This window comes from Dreissena polymorpha, chromosome 8, assembly GCF_020536995.1.
Source record: "Dreissena polymorpha isolate Duluth1 chromosome 8, UMN_Dpol_1.0, whole genome shotgun sequence".
NCBI lineage: Eukaryota > Metazoa > Mollusca > Bivalvia > Myida > Dreissenidae > Dreissena > Dreissena polymorpha.
The window spans coordinates 41,483,300-41,492,443 of NC_068362.1; the positions used below are offsets into that span (position 1 = coordinate 41,483,300).

At 35.9% G+C, this 9,144-nt stretch overlaps 2 pseudogenes; both read left to right on the forward strand.

Moving 5' to 3' along the window:
* The first annotated feature begins 1,479 nt into the window (after nucleotides 1-1,479).
* LOC127843309 (small nucleolar RNA snR44) lies at nucleotides 1,480-1,677 on the forward strand (annotated as a pseudogene).
* Nucleotides 1,678-2,263: 586 nt separating this feature from the next.
* On the forward strand, nucleotides 2,264-2,458 carry LOC127843308 (small nucleolar RNA snR44; annotated as a pseudogene).
* The last annotated feature ends 6,686 nt before the right edge of the window (nucleotides 2,459-9,144 follow it).

A 9,144-nucleotide genomic window follows, 5' to 3' on the forward strand; every position in this document is an offset into this window, starting at 1 on the left:
CTTTCTAATATTGCTAGCGATGCTTCATAATTTATTTTTAAATGTATCATTTTGTTAAAACAGGAAGAAACTGTTATATATATTTTCTTAAAGGGATCTATTCACGCTTTGGTAAATTGACAAAATTGAAAAAAGTTGTTTCAGATTCGTAAGTTTTCGTTTTAGTTATGATATTTGTGAGGAAACAGTAATACTGAACATTAACCATGCTCTAATATAGCCATTATATGCATCTTTTGACGATTTTAAAACCTAAAAATTATAAAGCGTTGCAACGCGAAACGATTGAATAATTTGGAGAGTTCTGTTTTTGTCGTTAAATTTTGTGAAACTACGAAGATTGCTTATATAAGGTATAAAATACGTCGAGAATGTGTACTCGGCGGAATAGCTCAGTAGGCATAAGCGTTTATACTACAGGACTCTGCCAGGACTCCAGGGGTCACTGGTTCGAACCCTGCTCCGGGCAATGTACATTTCCTTTTTTTTATTTTTTTTCTTGATTTTTTACTGGAGCTTTTATGATCCAATGTTTACATTTATCAATATAAAGCATTTAATGAATAAGTTAAAAAAAATGCCAAAATCTGTGAAAAGGCCCCTTTAAAGGTGTAAAGAATCTAAACTTTTCTGCGATTAAAGTTTTATTTAACTGGATTAGTATAGGCCACATAACAGACGCTATTGTACTGATTTGTACTAAACAACATTTTGTCATAATCAACAGTTTTAACATGCCGCAGTTTCCTTGGAAGTTGACCTTTGATTGGAGTTATGTATAAAACATTAACAAGGTATTTGTTGACAGTTTGTCCTGTCACAATTATATATTAGTTGAGCCAAACGTGTGATAAAGATCCCTTTTGGGGTGGCGATAAATACTATTTATATTGTTCAACAGTGGGAGACTGAGAAAACATATGTTACAATTAATTTGCCTACTTTGCCTGCTTCTTCTTTATATATTTTTCTTGCTAATCGTTTAAGTTTAGTTTTAGTTAAGTAGGTATATCAATTTACATTTTTTGATAGATATTTATTTGGATAGTAATAGTATGTTTTATTTGACTTGACATCATTGAACCGGTTTATTCATTGATAAGATCGGGATCTCCATAGGTGTTTAATCTCGATTGTTAGGTGGGGAGAAGGGTCCGAATGATAATGTTGTCGTCGGCTTACGAATCACATTTCACAAGTTTTAGACAAATATGCATACGTTATAAACCTAATTTAAGTATTACATAGATAATAACTTATCTTTATTTTGATGAACTACGTTTAAGGTATAAAACTATAATTATCTATGTGTTGTGTGCCGCATACATACCATCTTGCTTTTTTAAATTTGATCACAACGGTCCGAAGTCATAAACATTCATTATGCATGGTTGCTTAAGTATGGTGTACGAACTGGTCCAAAACTATTCTAAACTGTCCGGGACGGTTTATAAACCGTCCGGGACGGTTTGTAAACTGTCCCGGACAGTTTACTAAACTGTCCCGGACAGTTTCTTACTTTTGAACCGCTCGTGCGTCTGTAAACTGTACCGGGCGATTTATTTTGTGTATTACAAACCGTCCGGGACAGTTTAGGAAACTGTCCGGGACGGTTTCCTGGAAACTGTCCGGGACGGTTTCCTAAACTGTCCCGGACGGTTTACAGGCATAAATTTTAGTACGGCAAAGGTTCTTAGGAGGAGTCAATCAACCAATCAGAACACTTCGCATTTGTGTGCCATTTCGAAAGTGAGAATTTCCGTTTTAGTAACGTTCACTCGAGTGATTGTTCGATAATTTATCATTTGTACGCGAATATGGACAGAGATCGGTTTTTAGAGACTTGTCGGGAGGTGTTAAATTCCATTACAAGAATTTTAGAGACAAATAGGTCCCTTGAGGTGATTAACTCTTCACTGACAAGATTCGATGCTCTGGCTAGAAATGTGAACAGAATGACCACATCATATCCCGAGTTTACACCTACTCGACAGTTTCAGGGCAGCGACTGTAAAAGAAGAAATTCGTTACCAATGTCAGAAATACTTTGTGGGCAAATACATTTATTTCGAGTACATAAAATAATCATTTTTAACTCTGGCGTTTTTGGCAGCAATTATTTTAAAATAATGTTTTGTCTGAGAAAAATAGCGTCGCTCGAGATGACAACGATATTACATTACGACTTCTAAAGTAAAGCATTATTGCAAGGAGTGTTCTGATTGGTTGATATAAATAATACCGTATCGGACAGTTTAAACCGTCCCGGACAGTTTACTAAACTGTCCCGGACAGTTTACTAAACTGTCCCGGACAGTTTAAACCGTCCCGGACGGTTTATGCGCACGAACGGTCCAAAACTTTCCTAAACCGTCCCGGACAGTTTGTAAACTGTCCGGGACAGTTTAGTAAACAGTCCGGGACAGTTTACAAACCGTCCCGGACGGTTTCTAAACTGTCTCGGACAGTTTAGAATAGTTTTGGACCAGTTCGTACACCATACTAAAGCACAGTGTATACTAACTAACCTATGTTTATTGTTGTTTGCTAGGGTTATTATTATTATGTTTTATTTTTTTTTTATTTTGGGGGGGTGGGAGGGCTTTTATAGAAGATTTCAACTAGTCCTTCAATTAACGAAAAAAATATTGGTATAGGAAATATAAAAGAGTAATAGACAGCTTCATTCATGCTGTTCTATTATGGTGTTTTAACGCATATAATTATGTATGGTTGATGAAGCACATTGTATGCTACCGATGTTTATTGTTGTTTGATGATGATGTTAAGTTGGTGTTGCTGTTGTTGTTAATGATGATGATGAGGAGGAGGAGGAGGAAGAAGAAGAAGAAGAAGATGATGATGATGATGATGGTGGTGGTGGTAGTAGTGACGACGACGACGATGATGATGATTTTGATTATGATAATGAGATTTGAATTAAATTAATGCGCAAAGATTTTTCTTTTTAGCGGCCAAATGCAGATATCTGCGCTCGGCCGCTGTAAAGGTTATGTAATATTTGCAATCTACATAGGAGTCAATAGCAGATACCAAGCACCATATGCTTATGAGAAACAAAAGCAAAATATTGGCAATCGCTGAAATCTCGAATATGACTTAATCATTTTATTAAATGAAAACCGGTAACTATTTTAAACGGTTATTATATTGCAACAACTTAGCGGTGTTTATCCAAAAGACCATTGTTATAATTACAGGGACGTCAATAGGCCAAACTATTCAGGAAATATGATTTGAGTCGTCAAGGATAGATTTTGAGATCAATGTACGTCCGATGAGATTTAAAGGGAGTTGGAGGCGTAGGGACAGATTCGTTCGAGTTCGCGATCATTTGAGAACAAATTATGTTGAAGCTTTATCGGAATTCCGGAAATTTGCGATCGGTACCGATTTTTCCTGGTTCTTTTTTATTGATTCTGATAAGTTAGCGGCCGGCACGGACATGAATATTAACTGACGAAAACCTCTTCGCTACTTTCCGAAAATCTTCGACATGTTGCAAATATCCGTAATATTCCGCATTGTACTCACCAGAAATTGCAACTAGAAAGACTACAATAAATCAGTTAGCTACGGCTCGGGCGGGGATTTACCTTTTATCCCTGTAAGGGACCTAATGCCCCAGACTACCGGCTATTTTTTTCCGGAATTCGAACTTGATACACTTGATATCCCTGAATTAAATATTTATATCCGCAATTTTGATCTCTAGAGTGCTGACTGTTAGTATTGTATTTGACTGGAATGACTGTCGATTATGTGTTTTTAAGATTAAAACAAGCTTACGAAGAACTTTGTGTTTGCTTTTTTGTACGCTTTCTTTTTAAAAATGTATTGTCCGCCACGGACGCAACAATTGACCAAATGTACCAGATTGTGGTCTCTTTAAAGTGCTATGTTTTTACTGCCGTGATATCTTTAACAAACTACACATTATTGATCGTGGACGTTTTATACTCTTATTGAATTTGTTTCCCCAAAATATGCTCTTCTATTAGTAGATGTTTAGGTGACGATGTTCTAATTATAGATCTTACACGGCCAAGAAACACTAGATAGGTCTTTGCAAAGAGAGCTGTTGGATATCGTGAATGCGTTCAATGTGGCCTGTTTATTTCAGAAAGCTATGTGCAATGTTTTATGGGGATTTCTATCAAATTGCCAATTGCAAAATTTGATTTAATTCATTCGGACCTACACTCGGGAAACTTCTTCATTAAAATTCAATGGGCTTTTAAGAAGTTCGTTGAAAGGCCAAATTTGACGTTAAACAGCAACGCCGAAAAAATTGCTACTCAGTCTTATTTATCACTTTTTTTGTAAGATTTACCAGTAGACGTTCTTCAGTGAAATTAAGCAAAACACACAGTGCCGACAAATATGGAAGGGTATTTAGGTAAAAATTACATCCTTCTTTGTGACTGTGTCATGATTCTTGATGGTACTTTCAATTAGTATGTAGACACCTTTTCATGCTTGATGACACTTACATCTTGCCTGATGTCCAATGTCTATTTACATTCTGCTTAATGGTATCATGCATGTGTACAGATGCAACATTCTTGTTCGTTAATTGCATGCTGCATATGTGTATGTTGGTTTGTGCAGAGAGACTTGTGCAATAGGCGCAGTGCATAATGAAATCAAATATTAATGCGTTGAATAAATTAACGCGATGGTAAGATGTGAGTTTCACCCAAGCACAAAGCAACATACTATCATGCATGATACAATGATGTCAATTGACAGTCATTCCGAAATGCTACGGAGGACTACGGAAATTTACGGCGTATAACGGAAATTTTATGTTATAGGAGAAGTTGCGCACCTTTGTAAGATATTTGCTACTGAACCGAAATTAACCGCGTGTTTGTAGACTTAACTTTTTTTTGGTTAATGACTAACCATAATTTTTGTACAGTAATTTACCTTCAATAACCAAAGAAAGTCTATGGATATATTTCAATATATGCTACTAATGCATGTATGCAGAGCTCCAGATAAGACGCTTAAAGTCGTAAAAAATTGAATTAAATTTAGTAAAAAAGTAGACTTAAATTCTGTGCGTACGGTTACACATTGGAAAAATAAAATAAGAATTCAAAATGTGTGATCATGCGTAAAACTCAATATCAATGCATATAATGTAAACATTTTATCAATGAGTTCCGACTCGTCTAGGCCCTCATTACAATTATGAAATCAACAGCACTTTAACGTTATTATGAATAACAGACCATCTTTACAACAGTCGAAAAGCCGAACGTTTTCCATTATCTGGTCCTTTTATCGCAAAAAGTCTGCTGTAACCCGGCAATTGTCATTAGCTCTTCTTAGACTATAAACCTAAATGCGGATGTGCCAAAAATTATATTTACCTGAAAAAAAAGAATTAATAATAGACTTTAAGGCTGGATTATTATAGAGTGTAAACCAAGATTTTGCTGAAAAAGTTATCTGGAACTTTGCATGTATGTTGAGAGGAAATCGATTACATAATTTCAAATTTACTAGAGTACTTTTATATTGCACCACATAAAAGGCTTTAAAACTATAATATTGAAGTGCACATATAAACTTTATTATAGATGGGTAGGTATTTCGTGTCAATCTCTTTCACATATGAAAGAGCTGTTGGTCATGCTGCTTTAAGTACATATAGATGCATGACACAATTTAGATTAAGCAAAATAAAACACTAGGTATTTGCCAAGAGCCAAATATATACGAGCAGTAAGAGCGTAATCGTGCACAGCGAGACTTACTCATGTAGAATTGAAACTCTTATTGCTTTCTTTCGAAATAATTTCATGTGTCCGATCTTATATGCAATATGCCCGGTGTTTTTTTTTTGCGGATTAATGTTCCGTTTTAGATCCATAATTAACGAATGCCTCAATATTTTCAAAAATTAACACCGGAATAATGTTCACCGACATTTTTTCATACAGATTGGATATAAATATTATAGAGCTTAACAAAAAATACATTAAGCCCTGTTCTCCCGGCACACGTGCTGGACACACAGGTGGTTAGCGTGTGGCTATGCTAATAATTAGTGAAAACATCTTTTTGAATGATAAATAATCATATTAAAACGAAAAATCAAATTTTCTATGTAAAAAAAATCACTACCGTTTTATATATAACAAGGTATCCAACTCGAAATCATCCGAAAACGGGGTGCATCGTTTTGAGCAGCCATTACTAAATTAATTTTGCAGCGATTTTCATGATCCGGTCTTATTCAACGCAGAAATGAATTTCCTTTTAGGAAATGTATATATATTGTTATATTTCTACACATGCTGGGTCAAATTTTAAGAAATAAAGCTATACATAATTCGCTTGACCCAGTTGTTATCGATCAGACCGTATTTATGAATGAAATCTCCAGTTGTAAAGACACAACTCCGCATTGGAGCAATGAAATCACTCTTGTGTTTAAAATGTCAGTTGGTTGAAATGTATGTAAACAAAGGTTTGAAAATGCGCTGGACAGTTAGTTTTGATGCATAATTCTACGGCAAGCACGGTAAGAATGTTTTTTTTCATACGTTTTATTGAATTATGGTATCGAGGTTCGTGAACTTTGCAGGGAAAATGCCCATTTCCCCGTGAAGATTTCAGTCATGAATACTGTCTGATCGATCACAGCTGGGTCACGCGAGTTGTGTATCGTGTTATTTTTTAAAAGTTGACCCAGTATTTGTAAAAATATTGCAAGACATATACATTTCCAGAAAGGAAATTTATTTCTGCGTTGAATAAGACCAAGATCGTGAAAATCGCTGCAAAATTGATGAAGTAATGGCTGTTTAAAACGATGCATCCCGTTTTCGGATGATTTCGAGTTGGATACCTTGTTGAATATATATTTAACTTATTTTTTTTTTTTAAAGTTGATTTTTCGTTATAATATGATTACTTATCATTCCAAAATATGTTTTCACTAACTAGTATTATAGCCACACGCTAACCACCTGTAGCTGGACACTTTTAAAAAACACTATATTAATTCAAGTACTTATGCACTTAATTGATTGTAAACAATGACGGTTGAAATCCGTGCGTGGGAATTTTTCTGGTAACCAAGAGCGACGTCAACGTTCATGACAAACCTGTTTATATGACATTTATTTATTGATTTTTTCCAACTTGATTGAAAATTATGTTTTATGATATTTTAATACATGAAGATGAAGTAGTTGTTTTCTCAACGAGGAGTACAATAGTTGTACAGTACTAGACACGAGTACTTGTAACTTTCAGGTTTCTCTGTATACCACAGACATTATATAGTCATAAAATGATAAATATGTGTTTATAGAAATTGTAATTATAGCATGGTAAACAGACTAGAGAAATCTGAAAGTTTCACGCACAGGTCTGTGGCAATGGGGGTTTGGGCTACTTTATAAATATGAGGTCGATATGCAATGCACATCGGTAGATTACGTCTACTGTAATTATTTGGACTAGGGAAGGGCCACAATTCCAACACATCAGCCCCGTTATGTTCTGAATAAAATACATGTATAATTTCTTGAGTGCCAATTGCATCTTACAAATATCAAAAACATTCACGGCAGTCAATTCATTGTGTAAACTTACTGGTCTTCATGGCAATAATGAACGTATTTAGTTTAATGGAGATTATATAACGAAGGGAACTAATTCAGCTTATTCAGTTTACTAGTCAAAATGATTCGGATGTTTTCGCTTTTTTTTCCGAAAAGTAATTTATTCAACATACGGAAAATAAACGCGCGCCACCTGATGTCATAATTTAGTAACTTGCATTCTGCTTACTGCCTGTTGCTAACTGCCGTTGTTAATGACGCTTAGTGGCAAAACCGATTATGACTGGTTTCAGGAATAATGAACACACAAACATTGGATAGTCACCAAGCATGTTGAAACAATCATCAAGTATAACCGATAGAGAACAAGCATGTTGGAACTGTCATGAAGCATGTTAGAATAAACATCACGCATAATGTAAATATTATTCATGAATGATGTAATGTTGCAGCAATCATCAAGTATAAACGAATAGACAACAAGCATGTTGGAATTGTCATAAAGCAAATTAGAATAAGCATCAGTCATAATGTAAATATTCACCACGAATGATGTAACTTTTACCTAAATATCCTTCCATAGACATGTGTTGTTACTAAAATAGACATAGAGATTTGAGCATTGGGAGTGACCTAATCATACTGTGCTTTAGCAGTATTACGGAATACCGTTAGTGCCATCGTGGTTACACATTAAAATCCAGAGGGCGAGAACGCGAGAACGCGATAGTACGATGGCGACAATGTGACAATACGATGATGACAGGGTGACAATACGATGGCGACAATGCGATAGTACGATGGCGACAATGCGAGAACGCGATAATACGATGACGACAATCAGACAGTGCGATGACGACAGTGCGACAATACGATGGCGACAGTGAGATAGTACGATGGCGACAATACTACAGTTCGATAGTGCGATAATACGATGACGACAGTGCGAAAATACGATGACGACAATGCGACAATACGATGGCGATAGCCGACAGTGCGATAGTACGATGGTGCCAATGCTATAACGCGATAGTATGATGGCGGCAATTCGAAAATGCGATGGCGACAGTGCGACAATACGATGGCGACAATGCGATAGAACGATGGCGACATTGCGATGATACCACGGCGACAGTACGATATGACTATCGCATTGTCGCCCCGTACTATCGCACTGTCGCCATTGTATTGTCGCACTGTCGCATTGTCGTCATCGTACTAGCGCGTTTTCGCAATCGTACGAACGCATTGTCGCCATCGTATTGCCGCACTGTCGTCATCGTACTTTCGCGTTCTCGCATTCTCGCCCTCTGGATTTTAATGAGTAACCACGGTGGCCCTAACGGTATTTTGTACAGTAAAGTGCGTAAAATCTGGTTTGGAATAACAATTTTTATGCCGAAAACAGATGTTGAAAACCCGACTTTGTTTTATAAGTAGTAGTCTAAATATACAATGAGTTTTCCGAGCATTAAATAAACATATTAAAATAAAATTCATGTTCGTATCAGTTGAAGTTCTTGTTAATAGTAGAAGC